At 50.6% G+C, this 16,458-nt stretch overlaps 1 protein-coding gene across 1 annotated transcript in view; it reads right to left on the reverse strand.

The window, feature by feature from the left end:
• Positions 1-13,955, reverse strand: part of LOC110361832 (uncharacterized) — a 67,924-nt gene extending 53,969 nt beyond the window's left edge. Inside the window, exon 1 of the mRNA XM_065073740.1 lies at positions 13,510-13,955. The gene's annotated coding sequence lies outside the window, so the exon portion shown is untranslated. The remainder of the gene's footprint in view (positions 1-13,509) is intronic.
• Positions 13,956-16,458: the final 2,503 nt, after the last annotated feature.

Genomic DNA, 16,458 nt, shown 5'->3' on the forward strand with positions numbered 1-16,458 from the left:
CCAGGCATCAAAAATCCCAGTGCAAACACTGCTGTTCCCTTCCCCTCATCCCCCCAAAAGCCTTTTCACCCCACATGGCTCTTCCACATTATCACACTGGCACAAGCTGCTTTGCCCACTAAAAACATCCAGATGACAGGTCGGTGCAGCTGACAGCTCTGAGATAGAGAGAGGTGGATTCATGTCTTTCACTCTGCTGGTTTCCCAGCTTACACATGGTTATGACCACAGGTCCCTGGGGATGGCTGGGTTGCACCCTGACACGATGGCTGTCACAGGCCCAAGGAGCACTTACTGCAGGGAACTGGATGGCTCTGCCAGGCTCCCAGACCCCAAAATTTGCACAGCTGACAATTCACATTCAGGAATGCTAATATCTTGATATTCCCAATATTTTGGTACTGTAAAGCAAACACATCTGATGTGGAGTCATTAATATGTAATAGATGCAAACCCACTGTGGTGCTTTGACAGCCGCAGTTTTTCAGAAGAGAATGATTCTTCTGAACACATTTTAAACCCAAACAAGCTTTTATCCTGGCAGCTGGCAGAAACAGGGATTTTAGGAGGTTTTGCTGGCTTGCAAAATTTCAGGGGTGCCTTCACCACGGAGCCGTCAGTCTTCAAACCTCTGCAAAAGCAGCAGCAATTCCTGCAGGGTTCAGGGGGCATGACCAGGATGACAGCAACATGATGGGGGTGTGGATGGGTGGCTGCATTGCGGGGTCACCCCACTGCCTCCCAAGTGGGCCAGTGGCCTTGCAAAAAGGGGTCCTGCAGCCGTGACCCAAAGTGGTGGCAGCAGCCACCAGCCTGGGGATCCTGTGGGATTGCGCTTGGGATGCTGCTGTAGGGATGGATTTTTATTCCTCCCCTTGCTTTTTTTCCCTTCAGTTTCAGACCTGGTTTCAGTTTGCAGGCTGACACTGGTTTTCCGTGCAGACATCAGGCAGCATCAGCTCACACCTGCTTCACAAAGCTGCTCTCCATCCAACACACACAGCCTGTTTGCAAGCTATGCGTATGTTTGTGTAACCTCGACTTTTTTTGGCCGGAAACCAGGCTTTGGGGAGGATTTCTCAGGCTTTCAAAACCCATCGTGGTGCTGGGGCCGTGAGTATGTGTGCTCTAACCACACAACGTGACGGGCAGGGGGAAGGTGCAGTGGCCACGGGAAGGAAAGATGGGTCCATCCAAGCTGCAAAACCAGAGTTTTGGGGATCACACCTCACTTTTTTTCCCTCCCCAGAGATATTTTCTTTCAAACATCATAAAAAGGTATTGGATATTCTTTCAAAGATGCCCAGGAGAGCGAGCAGAAGGAAAACCAGCCTGCACCGTGGCTCTGCGGATAACTGATTGCTTTGCTCATTTTGGTCTGACCCAGAACAAATATGTTTCATTTTTCCAATGAGCTGCTAAAAAAAATACAGTCCCCTTATTTCTAGTTTACTTAGAGCTCAGGCTTTTTTTTTTTTTTTCCTTTTATTCCCTTTTAAATGCAGGGCAATTTCAGAACAAAAAGCCAAAATAGCAACTCTAAAAATCACTTTTTAGAGTTTTCTTATTCTTGTCAATACAATTTGCCCCGCTCAGCCTGATTTCACATATCATTTCATTCACCTTGAAACACTGGTTTTTGGCCCTTTCACTGCTCACTGCAGTCACCCTGCCCAGCGCTGGTCCCCAGCACACCCCAGTCAGGATGCGACGGCACCCCAGCCCCAGCACCTCCTGCGACTGCGTTCGCTGCTCGGCTCGACGCCGTTTCCCTAGTGAAAGACGCTTCAGACTAAAGCCGAGACACAGTTTGCCAAAATATTTGACAACACGAAAGCGCTGCTTGGCCGTGCGCCAGCAGCCCCATTTGAAAAGTGAAATTCGGCATGCTGGAGCCCTGGGAGCCATTCCCACGCAGCCGGGGAGGGCGACGGCAGCGCCCGGGGATGGAGACGGGGATGGGGATGTGGCAGAGGGCCCATTGCCACCTCGGTTCAACCGTGGTGGAGGATGAGCAGCTCCCAGAGCTGTGGGAAGCAGCTGCATGTCTCCTGCCCAAATAATGGGGTTGGGGTGCTATGAGAACCCAGGTACCCTTTGGTAGGACACGGAGAGCTTGCCCAAGATGGGCGCAGTTCTGACGCAGCCTCTCCTCTCACAGTGCAGCTCCTGGTGATGGCTGAGCATGGTGGGCAGCAAGGCTGCCATGGGGCAGGAAAACCGCCTCACATCATTAAAAAAAAAACCCTAGAAATGGCTCAAAGCCCTGTGGCAGTGAGGCAGGAGGAAGGCCAGGACACAGCCACACTGCTGCTTTCATTTGTAACTCGGTCAGGATTTAACGCCGGGTGAATCTGTCGCATGGACCTCATCTTTCTCCCCGCGCTGCAAAGTGCTGAGCACACATCAGGGTGCTGTAAAACTAACTCATAATAAAAAATAAGATCTTCCAGGATAAAAGACTAATGCATTATCCTCAGCTTGGGGAGAGGTGTGATACAGGTAACCGGTATATTTGGGAGGCATCCCTGCCTTACCCACACTTTCTTCTCCTGCCCTCAGGTGCTCACCCACCTCTGCCCAGGCTGTTGTCCCTGTCACAGACCTCGGGGGACACCCAGAGCAACAGCAGCCGCAGGGAGAGATGCTGCCCATGCTGCCCATTGCTCTTCCACAGCCCCCACTCACAGGGTGGACAGGGTTTGTTTGTCTGCAACCAAAACGATCCAGCCTTCATTTGCATCACTTCGCCTTTGTGCCAGAAAGAGAACAACAAAATTAAAGAGCAAAGCTCTGCAGTAAATACAAATATAAAAGCAGCGAGCAGCATCCCCGGCAGCAGTAACACATGTTCAAGAACTCCAAATCCTGGCATGGAAAGACAGCGCTTCTGGAAAGAGGTAGCAGAAAAGAGGAAAGTCTTCTCTGAGATCCTCGAAGCATAAATCCCAGATTTGAACTATGTAACAGAGCATTAAAATGGAAAAAAAAAAAAAAAGCCCGACCCTCTGCCAGTATGCTGATGTTCATGAAAAGAATAAATATCTGGAAGGAGAGTTGCTGTTATTGCTGGAATAACACAATCACAAAGGAACACACCACAAACAATTACACTGGAACTAAGAGGGATGGACGTTCGTTCTGTACGCAATTAGGCACAGCTATGAGTCAGGGAAATGCACATTTTTCTAGAAACACTGTGCACAGAAACCACCTTCTGGATGGGAGGATAAAGGTGTTTTTTTTTTTTTTTTTAAAAAAAAAAAAAAAAGAAAAAAGGGAGCAGGAATCTGCAGTATCATAACAGAAATCACAGATCAATGTGTTTGCCCTAGGAAATGAACAGATACAAATCAGGACTTGGCAGCTAAAGGAGTCTCCCAAACAAAGCAGAAACAGCTCAAAAGGGAAGGAATAAAACCAAGAGGGAGAGGAAGGGAAGAGGGAGCGGGCTCCGGAGCAGACACCATCAATCTGCACATGTGGAGAAGGAGTCGGCAGCGGTACCTGCCTCCCGACCAGCAAAGGCTGCACGTGTAAAAAGGGAGGACATACAGCCCTGAGAAAATACAGATGATTTGCTTCCAAAGGGTTTTTCTTGCCAAAATTTACAGGCCTGCAGTTCTCAATTAATAGATGGAGCTCCCCTTAGAGCTTCTAATGGAAGAGGCTGAAATGAAAACCACCCGCTCCCCGAGGGAGGAGGGGGTCAGATCCAACAGCCTGCGCAAATGTGTTCTGCATCATCTCTGCCGGGACAGAGCCTTGGACACCTCATCACACACCCTGAGATAACGAGCTATGTGGAAGTGGGAATGCGGATTTTTAAATTAAAAAAGAAGAAGAAACCGCCTAGCACAAAGGGATCATCACCAGAAGAGCGAGAAGGAAATCCCAGCCTCCCGGAGTGCCCCCACCGTGTGGGGGGTTTCTCTCTTCCCCGCAGGACATCTCCTGCCTGGCCGCTGGTGAATCCTGTGGGGTTTCTGTGCCTCATCTGCCTGCGGGGTGGAGCAGACAAATCCATTAAAACCGTGCAGGTTGGGCTATGCAGGGGGCTGCCTCGCCACAATACGGAGCAGTGCACGCTGCAATTCACCCGGGGCTTGAGCCTTCCAGCTCCACTCCCCAGCAAAGAGGTTCCACCGACTATATTAAAAGGAGGGAGGGGGAAATGGAAATAAATCTATTGGCACAGAGAGGTGCTCACATTTCACTTGGTTCCTGTCGAAACAGAGCGAGGGGGCAGATTGCTTCCCGGGGTCACCTTCCCCAGGCGATGCTGTACTGGGTGGGCAGAGGGGCACAATGGCCAGTGGGACATGGGGACAGCAGCCAGTGAGCACCGCGCCGGCCACAGCTTGGCACGTGCGGAGCATCTGGAGGATGCACTGGCTGCCGGCACCCAGCCCCAAACACGTTGTAATCAATAACTCTGCCCCTACAGAGACATGGTCCCAGACCTGCACAGGCTGACAGGCAGCAAATGACATGATGGTACAAAGAGAGACCCCAACAGCTATTAAACACAATAGGCAGCAAACTCCTCCATCGATATTCTGGACACATGACCTAAGTCTTGCCATAAATCACTCCCTGTAACACAGAGAATACAACCTTTGCAGAACTGGCGAGCTGTCGCGCAGCACCATGGGCAGTGTTAAATACAAACTGTTTAATTAGCAGGATTACATATTTGCAGTTCATCTGCATATGCCCTGTGTTGTCAGCCCGTTCTCAAACATCCGAGGTGGGACACAGTGGAGCGCTGGCACTGATCAGTGATGGATGCAAAGCAGTGATGGAAAAGTGAGGCACCGCAGAGGAGCGAGGAGGCTGGGAGCAGAGCAAAGCTGGCCCATCGGCCGGGCTGCAACAGCAGCTTAAGAAGTCTGCAAAGAGAGCATGAAGGGACCGATCCTGCCCCTTGCATGCTCCCCATTTGTACATGCAGACCCTCCTGCCACCTGCAGCCCTTCTGATACCCACAGCTGCTCTCCCACCTGGCAGCGAAGACAAAGAGGGGAAGGAGACCAGGGCAGAGCAACCCCCATGTTCTGCTCCCAGGGGACAAGGTGGCCTTAAAGGTGGCTTATCCAGCAGGCCAAAGGCAGGTGAGCTCACATTGAATCAGGAATATACAGCACAGTGCCACCAGAAAAGATCAAGTGTAACCCAGGAGCAAAACCAGCACACAGGACCCGAGGGCATGACATGAAGTAGAAAGGCACATGCAATCATATATACAGTATGGTACATGCATATTTAATGTATTTGCTTGGCAGATGGAATAACTTTGTTAACAGACTATTTAAATTCCTGAGGGGGTACCTGTAACTATTAGAAATTGATTTTATGAGCCTGTTATACAAACATTACTCTTCAAGGTCTAAAGCATATTGAAATTCTTCCTGTTCTCTCTCAAACAGATGGTGCTAGGAATTTTTCTGAACCTACTCGTATCCATAAATACTACCCGCCAATCCCTCTTGCAAGACAGAAACGATCCTAATTAGAACGGTGAGCCCTCACCATCTTTTCCTCATCACGTAGTTACTATAAAAACACTCCAGAATAGGACGGTTTGGCAAACCCCTCTCCAGGCGCACGGCTGTGAGTATTTCTCTATGTTTGTCATGATGAGACAGAACAAAAAGGGCTCGGGGCCGTTTGCAAGCCCAGGAAACAAGACAGAGGGAGCGTGTGGGATGATGGCAGGAGCATCCAGCACCACCCTGGGCTGCGGGTAACGGAGGGTTAGAACTAGGTGGAGATGGGGATGCGATGCCAGCAGGATCCAGCCCTGGGTTCTGTGACACACCAGGGCCTTCAGACCACACCAAACTGCAGAGAAATTAATGTGGAGGGGGGAAAAGAAGTTCTATATAACAGATTAAAGGACTTGAGAGATTGATTCCTAAGGAAAAACTGAGTGACCTCAATCTGTGCAACTTGACCAGGCACCAGGACGGGGAAAGCTCAAATAGGAGCTGTGTGTGCCCAGGGTACTTGCACACCTCCTGAAGATGCCTTCCAGTGCATTTTAAGTGGGAGCACAGGGACTAGAGGCAGGTGAGCAATGTAAAAAGGGCTCTGAGCTCCTTCGGGTACCACCCGCTTTGTATCCATGGCTGGCTGGGTGGGTGTTCAACCAGAAATGAAATTTTGCTCACCGAGAGATCGTGCAGGGCCGACAACTGATTCATTTAATCAAGCAGCCAGATTTGTTGCAGGATGAAATTAATTTTGTTCTGTGTAGAAGTAGAGGTAGTTGAGGGAAATGAGGGCTCCTATTCAGGGGAGAGAAACAATATGTGGTGCGATAAGGTACTGAGCCTCACAGCATGAATAGCAAACTCAGCATCTCAGATAGGCCACTGGATATTTTCTGTTTTACTATAGTGCCATTCATGAACAACCCCAAACTCAAATATGGTCACAAAGAGCATTCACTGAATGGAGAAAAAAAAAAAAAAAACAAAACATTAAAAATTGTGGTCTCTTCCTGGACAACTGGGTAACAGAAAGTGCCAGCTATAATACATTTCTTGAATAAACTGCTTGCAGGGAATAGTTTTTACTAGCTCTAAATGAAACAAAATTAATGCCAAGTACCACAAAACTGTTCCTGGGTGTGAGAGGTATGAGGTGAGGACCAGCATCTCGAGGCAGACCCCAGCAAAAAGCCATGTCCAGAACCCCTGGTACCCAGCTCTGCTGAGTACCCCGCAGATTTGTGGCTGCTTGGTCTGAATTGGGCACTTCCAGGTCTCAGCAGCAGAGGGCAGGGGCTGGCCACGAAGCCAGGGATGGGGGCCACGGGGCTGGGCAAGTGGGCAGGAGACTTTGGGGGCCCCCGGGTGCCCCTCAAGCAGCTCAGCAGCAGGTTTTGCCAGTTATCTCCCCACCAACCCCAGCCCAGTGTGGAGAGTGCAGTGGATTGCTTGGATTTTGGAAGATGGGAGTTCTCACACACGCAGTTGAAGAGCAGAGCTTTCAGGAATGAGTCCACCCTTATTCCTCTTTCAGCTGCCTAAAGAAATCCTGATGGTTTCTCCACTTCCCAGGCTGCCATCCTCACTCCATCCTCAGCCTGCTCCCTGCCCTGAGCCCAGGGAAGAACCACGGCACCCAGAGCAGAGGCAGGCCTGACATCAGCAACAGATGAAGCTTTACAACCAGTTATTTGCTAGAATTTCAGGGAAGACAAGAGAGTCCTGTTAAAGAAGAGAAAAAGCAAAAGTCCCCAAACTATTTGCTTCCTTGTTTGCTCAGCTCAAAGCAGGGGCTATCACAGGCTGAGAGCTGGTGCCTGGTAAATGGGCATTACAAGGATATTGTACAAACTTACTCGAGAAGATGGCGTTTTTTTCCCTTTATGAACCATTAAGGCACAGAGCAGCCCAGGGCAGGATGCCTGCACAGCCTCAGGAACCCTGAGCCAGATCCCTATGCCCCAACACAGTAAAACCCAGGGGCTCTCCATCCTGCCCCCACATCCTTCATAGCCAGACCCCAGCCCCATCAGCACCTCCAGGACAGGAGCACATGAGTGAGACACCTACAGGGATTCCCTGAGCTTTGGCCCTCAGGGTGAAAATCATCTGTGCAGCTGGAAGGGAACTACCTGGCAAATACCAGATCCTGCTGTGCCCCTGGGGCGATGGTGTGGAGCAAATTGCCACAGACAGGAGACTGTAACGCAACCCAGCAGCAGCAAAGCCAGCCAGCATCATTCGTGGCTGAATGCACAGACACATCGTGCTACAGAGCAGGGAGGTGACAAACCCTCACTGGGCAGACCAGAGGTCCAGGCAAGAGGTCCTGCCTGGGAGAGAGGCTCAAGGGGACCGGGCAAATCAGCCCTAACGTCTCAGGATTTGAGGGCAAGAGGAACACAGCAGCACTGGGCCAGTCCCTGCTCTCCCCTGCCAGTCTGCGAGCACAGGGACTGGGAGTCCTTTGGCAAGCAGCTGGAGGAGGATGGGTGTAGACAAAGGTCAGAGCACCTTGGGGCAACAGCTCACCTGGAGCTACTTGGGGCTTTTTGACCAGACACAGGTCCTGGCTGCCTCTCAGGGCTGTGGAACATCGTGAGGGGTCCAGGTGGACAGTGCACCCATGGAGCCCTGCTACGTAAGGCAAGGAATCGGACAGCAGGAGGGCTTCAAAGAGCATGTCAGATGTCCTTGACCTAAGGACTTCAGTGGTTTCACATCCAAGAGTCACCTGCCTTTCTAAAACCAACCCACGCCAGCCTCACCACACCCTGCTGCCACCACTAGACAAAAATCAGGTGAAATTGAGATTCTCACTGCCTGCCCCCAGATCTTGGTTCTCCCTTGGATGAGATGAGGCTTCACAGCAGGAGGTTGCTACTTGTGGCCACCTCCAGATGCCTCTGAGTCAGGATCACCCCATGGCTGGGGGACACTGATGGGAGATGCTGCGCACACCTGGGGTAAAAGAACAGCTCTGGATCTAAAACCTTCCCAGGAACCAGTGGCTGGGGACATGCTGTGCAGGAGGTCATGGAGCTGAGAACAACACCCAGACGTTTCCTCGCCAGCCCCATAGAACAGGGAAGCAAGTGCTGAGTGTTTCCATCATGCTGCCACAGCAATTACAGAATCAGCCAAACGGTTAAAGAGGCTGGAGGGTTTGATTTAAATAAATAATAATAATTTAGCTTCCAAATTGCTCCCACATTGAGGTGCTTCAGGCTTTGCGCAATGCAATAAAAGCCATCTCTAAAAAACCACAACAAAAAGCACACTAAAATGTTATCAGAAAAACACTACTCATTAAAATTAACAATTAAAACAAATTAGAAAGGCTCTACTGACATGGAGGGGGAGGAAGAGCATCCAAATGAGGAAAAATGCCTGGTAATTTTTAGTCACTGATAAGTAAAATAATGGTCTCATTTAGTACTGATTACCTAGAATTATTTAATTTTACTTTAAATTATTCAATTTTTGGTTGAAGTTACCTAGTAATTTTTAATTACTGATACATAATGCAATGATGAATGACTCTTATTTACCTCTGTCTCCACAGAAGCATGCAAGAAATCAATAGGCATTTCTGGCAAATTATTAAGCAACTTGATGAAATAATAGGAATGTTTTCCCATTAGCGGGAATTGCTGAGCCCCAGCCCAGGACAAGTACCGGGGCTGGGCAGTGGGTGCTGGAGGAGAAGCTGGAGCAGCTCTCAGGCAGGCGGGGGGACCCGGAGCATCACTGTGGAGAGGCGGCTTTTGGGAAGCGATGGGGTCAGCGCTGGGAAGAGGCAAACCCCCCCTGCTGTGCTCAGGAAAGCGGCGCTCGGTCCATTTTTAGAAGAGAGCAGGCTCTGCCACAGACTCTTGGCTGCCTCATTGATTTTTCCTCCTAATGGAAACAACCTGCAGGACTGAAAATATTTGCAAACTGCTCAGGTCAAAAGAGGGAGCAGCAATAACAACAGGGGCGGAGGGGAGGCTCTTCCAGGGCAGAGTCGTGCTGTGCCCCTTTCCCAGAGTCTCAAGGATGTTTTCTTTTCCCTGGGCATGCTGCCTATCTTTTCTTCCTTTTTTTTTTTTTTTTTTTAATCCTCTTGCAAGAGCATTCCCTGGGTACTTCTCCCACGTGGACCAGCCTTGTTAAAGAGATGAGGGTGGAGAGGCTCAGAGGAAGAGGAACTGTCTACGTCATTAACCTGTGCATGGCTCTAAACAGCCAAAAATCACCTCTTGTCATCTGCTCGTGCCTCCTGTCAGAGCCAGGACTGCTCAGGGAAGGCTCAGACAAGGCAGGATTACTGCTCAAAGCAATCTTGATAAATCAGAGACAGAGCCAGGAAAAACAGGAGGGTGTTCACCAAGACGAGTGCAAGGTTCAACTGAGCAAATATGGGATGGGGGTGTAGAAGTCTAAACAAACACAGGAAGAAGCGGGCAAGGTAGCCACTCTGCAGAAAAGAGGTGGAAGATGTAATGGATCAAACACTGAACATGAGGCAGGAGCATTGTACTGCAGGAAAAAAAAAAAAAAAAGAAATAAAAAGAAGCATTGTTGGGAGATATAATAAGAGCATCTCACCTCCAGTACCCTCCCACCATCTCACCTGTGTACATGCCCTGTTTTGAGTGCCACTGTGTAATGGAGGTGGGAAGTAAAAGCAAGAGCATGGGCAAAGACAGTGAGACCTGCCAGAGGTCTGTGTGGCACTGGGGTATCTGGAGGGGCTGCCTGGCTGGGGTGTGCAGCCCCCGGGAACAGAGGTGGGGAGGTGGGTAACCTTGGGTGGTGAGATGCTGGAAGGAGGAAAGGACTTGTCTGTGCTGAGCAATAGACAACCGTCTGAGGCTGCAGGGAGGAAAAAACCTCAGTTTGGATGTAAGAAGATGATTGCATCTGCAAAGCCCATTGGGAATCCCACCTCCATTGCAGAGGGGCTGAGAAACCTCCAGCAAACGCAGCCAGGGCTGAGCTGGTCCTGCCTGGATGCTGTGCAGCTCTGGCAGCTGCTGCTCCCCCCAGGCAGCTGGGGAGGGGACAGGGCATTCCCCCAGTCTCGAACCCACAGCCACATCTGTGCCCACCTCCCCCTGCCCAATGCTGCCAGGGGAGCTCGGCTGCTGGAGTGCTTTCAGCGGTCACTCCTGTTTGTTTCTTATTAAATGAAAGAAATAACTGTGAAACACGTGATAAAGATCTATAGCTCTCCCTGCCGGCTTATGGATAGAGTCCCACAACTGTTCATATTGGAAACTCAATTCCAATCAACGCATTGGCAGAAAAGGATTAGGGTTGGTGCCAATACACATTCATCCTGGCCAGCGCTTTCCCGAGCCTCCATGTGCTCCACCAGCCACTCCGGTACCTGCCAAGGGCCCATCTTGGGAGCCAGTTGCTGGAGCAGCTCCATATGGGGCTCAGCTCGCACCAACACCCCGTGATGTGCCCCATGGAGGGTGTGGGCACATTCCTCAGGGAGGCCTGCACATGCCCGGGCTGTGCCTGCCTCCCTCCTTCCCTGCAATGCTCCCGTGCTTGGCTGCCCTGGGGGTCAGCAAGCCTCAGGGCAGCCGCTTTGTTCTTCTGCTGCACAAGCAATGGGTCCTGGCAAGGAAAACCTTCAACTCTCCCTCCAATACTGTATTCCACTCCTCTCATTGCCTTCTGCAAGGAGTAGTCCCCATATCAATATCCATACAGACCATCAAATGCACAGCAACCAGGATTTTGCATGCACTGGGGTCTCTGGGACCCTCTTCCAGCAGCTCTGGGACACTGCCCCATCAAGTCACCTCCTTCTCAGTGGCAGCCCAAGCTGCTCAAGACATGACGGTGAACAGCTCGGTGTTCAGCAGCAGCCAGGCCACCAAACTGCTGTTGGACATGTGATGGCCAGGCCAGGGAGCACCGTGCCAGACTAAAGTCAATGCAGCACCACACATTTCATAGGATTCAGGTGCCTCAGAGGAAAGCAGGTAGTGGAAATAGAGTCAGGAGCAGAAGGTTTCAAGCCATTGGGTTTTTTAGAAGCCTGGAGATAAAGCTGAATAAAAATGAGTAAGGTAGAGGCATTACCCACAGGGTCTTATCTGATCTGGCATCCAAACCTGCTATTGCCTCCATTTCCCTATCTCAAGGAGTTTTTTAAATGTGCACAGCTACAAATCACCCCCTTCCAGTTTAAGTGTCAAATTAAATCAAGACAAACGTTCCCCTGTTCCACATTTCCTTTGGTCCTTGGCTAAGCCCTACAGCCCTTTCCCAAACCTCCACCTCCCACAACCTGGCACAACCCCAAGCCTCTGCCTTGGGAGACATCTTCAGCCCGAACTTCCCACCCCTCTGGCACGCAGAACTGCTCCACCGCCAGCCCCTCTTTTCAGAGAGAAAATTGCTGAAGACTTGTTGCAAAAAGAGGTTTGCTGTCAAGCTGCTCCAGTCACCGGCTTTAAGCCCATTACTGGAAAAAGTCAGGCAAAACTGAAGCTTGTCTTGGCATCCAGCTCATTCTGCATCAGGGATGGACACTCATGGATGCTACAGAGAAAGCTGTACCAGGACAGAAGGCTAAATCTAAAGACAGAAAACTAAAAACCGATAAGAAACTCATATTTTACACCAACACATGATTAATGTGTGGAACTCACTGCTGTAAGATACGAGGCAGAGAGTTTTGTAAGATTTTAAAGAAGATCTGACATTTATGCGGCTAATAAAAGTTTCTGTAGCTCCATGAGTCAAGGTAGATAAAAGGAAGATGCCTGGAGGGGAGATAAGGCCGTGTGCTTCGGAGCATAAGCTAATGACTAATAGCAAAAGACAAAGAAGAAAGCACCCCTGGGAGGCTGGGTTTTTCCTGTGTACCAGGTGTTTGCTTGTACCTTCTCTGAAGGTCCTGGCACATGTTACTGCAAGACAGGATACGCGACGAGCTGCATCCCAGGCTTGCCTCAGGACAGCAACTCCCCTGCTCCTAAATGTCTATGTTTTGTTTTGGTTTTAAATTAGACCCAGATCTCTTAAAGCCCCAAGAAGTCTCTGTCATTAATCCTCCTGACACACAACCTGACCACATGCACTGGAAATCATTGCTCAGGGGCTGGCAGGGCTCCAGGCAGAGGGGACCGAGTGCTGACTCACAGGGGCCCCGGGGATGCTGACACTGCGGGCAGGCACCAAGGATGCCAGCTTTGCTGTGCCCCCTCTGGCCACCCTTGGCCCAGCAACACATTGCACAGAAAGGTTTTGTCTGAGCAAGAATGTGGTGCTGCCTGGACTCTGCCAGCTGCTGGAAGGACATGGGTGATGCTGGTGGGACAGACAGGTGCATTGCTGGCTTGGCTGGACCCATATCCACAGGGGGGATCCCAGACCTGTGTGCACTCAAGTACTCTCATTTTTGTGGTAGCTGCAAAGCATAGGGCCAATATGACACGTTTCAGGAGAGACAGTGGTGACTCACGAGCCTCTCCTCCATACCAGAGTGAGGAAGGATATCACACATCCTGAGCCACAGCCAAACCACAGATGCAACCACACAAACATGCTCAGGCTGTGTACGGTGGCGCTGGGGCTTTGTGTGCACTCACAGCCACGTGCTCCCACATCCTGTCGCTGTCCCCTTCCAACAACATGTAGCAACACTGCTGCACATCTGCATCCCGCCTCCACCTGTGTGCTGCTTCATTGCCTTCTCCTTTGAAGCCCCTTGTGTTTGTGTACAGACGTCCAGAGCTGTTGTTGGCTGCCTGCCGGCATGCGCTTCTTGCCTTGGTCCAGCACCTCTCACCTTTGCTGAGTTTACAGATCTCAGCCTAATCCTCCTCTGGTTTGTCTGTAGGCTCTGTCCTGCCTCCCAGCACACAGAGCTCTCTTTGTACAGCTACTGTCCTCTAACATGGGGATGTTCAGCTCCCAGGACCCATCCCCTTCCCCTCTACACTTCCATCCAACCATCAAGACAACTCTCAGCTTTGGGACCATTAACATTGCCTGGGGGTCTTACCTTAAGGTGAGCTGGGGGGTGGCAAATGCTGCTTGTCTCCAGACTGATGCTTGCACGCAGAATTGGAGCCCATATCCAGGGCTGTCACTTGCTGTCTGTCTCAGCTCTGCAGGAGGTGAAGCTGCTCTGCCCACATGGAGCCTGGGTGCTGCTGCCCTCGGGGAGGTCCCTCAGCTGCAAGGTGAACACAGAGATCAGAGCACTGCTAATGTCTTGCATTTTGGCTTGTAAATGCCAGGCTTATTGTCCTCTAAAAACACCAAAACCATGTTTCTCCAAGTAGAATTATAAAGGACCTACAGGGCTGTTGCTTTTCCACCCTGGAATGCTCATCACTGAGCCTCCTGTCTGGCAGACCTCTACCCACCTCCACTCATCACTCCTACACCTCCCCAAAAACACCTGTTGAGGGTCTGAGCTTTGGCCCCACACACGTCCTTACACATCCCACCCCAACTGCACTACAGCCTTGTCCTGAACCTGGCCCTTTCACACACCAAAGCTGCCAGAGCCTCAGCAGGTCTCATCACACCTGCTTCCTCTTCACCTCTCTCCAAAAACCCTGCTGCCAAGTGCCTTTGCTCATACCCACCATGTTCACTGCCCTCACTGCAAGCTGCAGCCACCTTTCCACACACACTTTTTCACTGCGGTGGGTTAAACCCTTTCTATCCCACTTCAACCCCACAGGTGAGGCTGGATATCTACCCTGCTGCTTCTCTCCTGCCTGGCTCCATCAGTCTGGCTGCAGACCCCTCCCCAAGTAGCTCACCCAGGGGTGCTGCTCCCCCTCATACATCCCTATGCCCTGGCAGCGCTGGCCTCTCCCAAGCAGGATGCAGGTTCAGCCACAGCACCCCTGGTCTAGACAAACTTGTGGGCACAGAGCCTCGACCCCCTCCTCCCAGTGCTCCCCCCTGCACACTTGTTTGTGCCTCCTCCAGCAACAGTCTGTCATTTGCTGACAGCACTTCAGCCTCCCTAATTTGGAGTATGGACACCTCTGAGGAAAAGTTGTTCTTTCTTTTTATTGCATACCCTGTTTCCCCAAAAATAAGCGCTATCATGAATTTTTTAGGATGCTTGAAACATAAGGCCTACTCCAAAAATAAGTCCTGGATACAGTTCATAAAAAAAGTCAATTTAAAAATTGTCCAGGCAGCTATACATGTAAAAAAATAATAAGTTTTGGAGCAAAAGTTAAAATAAGACCCTGTCTTATTTTCAGGGAAACAGGGTATTTATACAGCACCCAGCAGCCCCAGTCAGGGCACCCAAGCACCCACAGCCCTGTCGGGAGCCGAGTGGCTACCAGCTCCAGCTCACGCTTGCCTTCATGCCATCAGCTGAACAGAGCAGCACCAAGCATGCCTTGCTGAGGCCTACACACACAAGAAAAGGCTGAAACTCTCAAATAACTCACTCTGCACAAAGCTGCTTGCACACAGAGCCCCCAGGAAAACCCATCCCACCTCTCATCGGTCTTTAAAAAGGCTCAGCTGTGGCTTGGTGGGGAAGGACACACCTGTGAGGGGCTGAGGAGCCTTATAGCATCCCAGCAGTTTTGCAGTGAGCAGGTGTGATTTGTTCCATCGTGATTTAGCAGAAAGTTCCAGCCATGGGTAGTGCTCCGGCATTTGTTACAAAACAGCTCTCCACTCCCCCCTTTTTTTATCCTTGAAAGTAAAATGTTTGCTTTAGACAGCATTTAGCTGATCGCTGTGGTACCCACTGTCTCTGCGCTGTTGCTGTCGTGCCCACAGCACTGATGCTGTCTTAAGGGCATCTCCCACTGATCCCACTTGCCTGGGGTTACGGCTGGCACTGTAGGAGGGTGTTCCTCACTGTGGCTCCTCCAGGAACAAAGGCTGGGGGGAAAAAGCCAACAGGCAAGTTCTGGAGGACTTTCTGCAGCATGATCCAAGAATTAAAAAAGCTAAACAGATTTTACACGTTAAGACTACAACCCTTCAGTGTGACATTAAAGACTATTTACTTAAGAGGCTGTGGATGTTACGCTGAGAAGTTTTCCCTTCTGCAGATGCTCTGAGCAGCAATGGCAGAAGCCTGCAACTGGCAGTTTGTGCTGTTTTATTGTTTCACTGCTATAGCTAAAAAATGCTTGTTATCTCCCAAAAGCGGAGGTTTGCCAGCACTGCCACAATGGGCAGCTGGTCCCTGTGCACTGGCTGCAGATGCTTTGCTGCTCCAAAATGCCATGCCCAGGGCAGCAGTGGGACTGTCACCAGCAAGTCACTGCCTTAATAGTTATTTAAACAGTGAGGGCCAAGAGGGGACCTGGAAGAGAATCCATAAATCCTATCACGTGCCATTGCTTCAATGTGGCATCGCCTGACCCTTCCCTCCTCACCCCCCAGCTTCTCTGTGTGACCCTTGGGAAAGCTGGAGGAATTAGGGATTAACAGAGAAAAATATTTCACCTAATCAAAAAAATTATATAATCAGAAGCGCTCTATGCGAGCCTAGAAACCTGATGGGCTTTAAAGCTTCAAATTCAGCCTCTGGACCGCAGGGAGCCATTCCCACCCCTCGGTTGGAGGGGAAAAGAGACCTGACGCCTTCTGCTAAATCCAGATAACCCCGTCCATCTTCCACAGCGGATCTTTAAAGTTTTTACTGGAGAGGTGACAAACACAGGGAAATCCAAACCTCACCTCCAGCCCTCTCTCGGGCCACCTGTACTCGTGCCGGCACAGCCATGCTGGCCCCGTGCCGCTTCCCAATCCATCCTGTGGTTTCCTCCCATCCCAGACGCTGCTCCTGGAGCTCTATCTCTGATTCATTATGCTAATTGGGAGGAACCGGAAAGCCAGACTGCGGGTCAGCAGATTTTTGCTGGGGGAAAAGAAGGAAAAAAAGAGATGGTTTGGCTCTCTCTAGACATCCTTCCTGCAGCAAGAAACTATGAGAAACCCCAAAGCCATTTTG

The sequence above is a fragment of the Columba livia genome, chromosome 9, assembly GCF_036013475.1.
Source record: "Columba livia isolate bColLiv1 breed racing homer chromosome 9, bColLiv1.pat.W.v2, whole genome shotgun sequence".
NCBI classification, from domain to species: Eukaryota; Metazoa; Chordata; class Aves; order Columbiformes; family Columbidae; genus Columba; species Columba livia.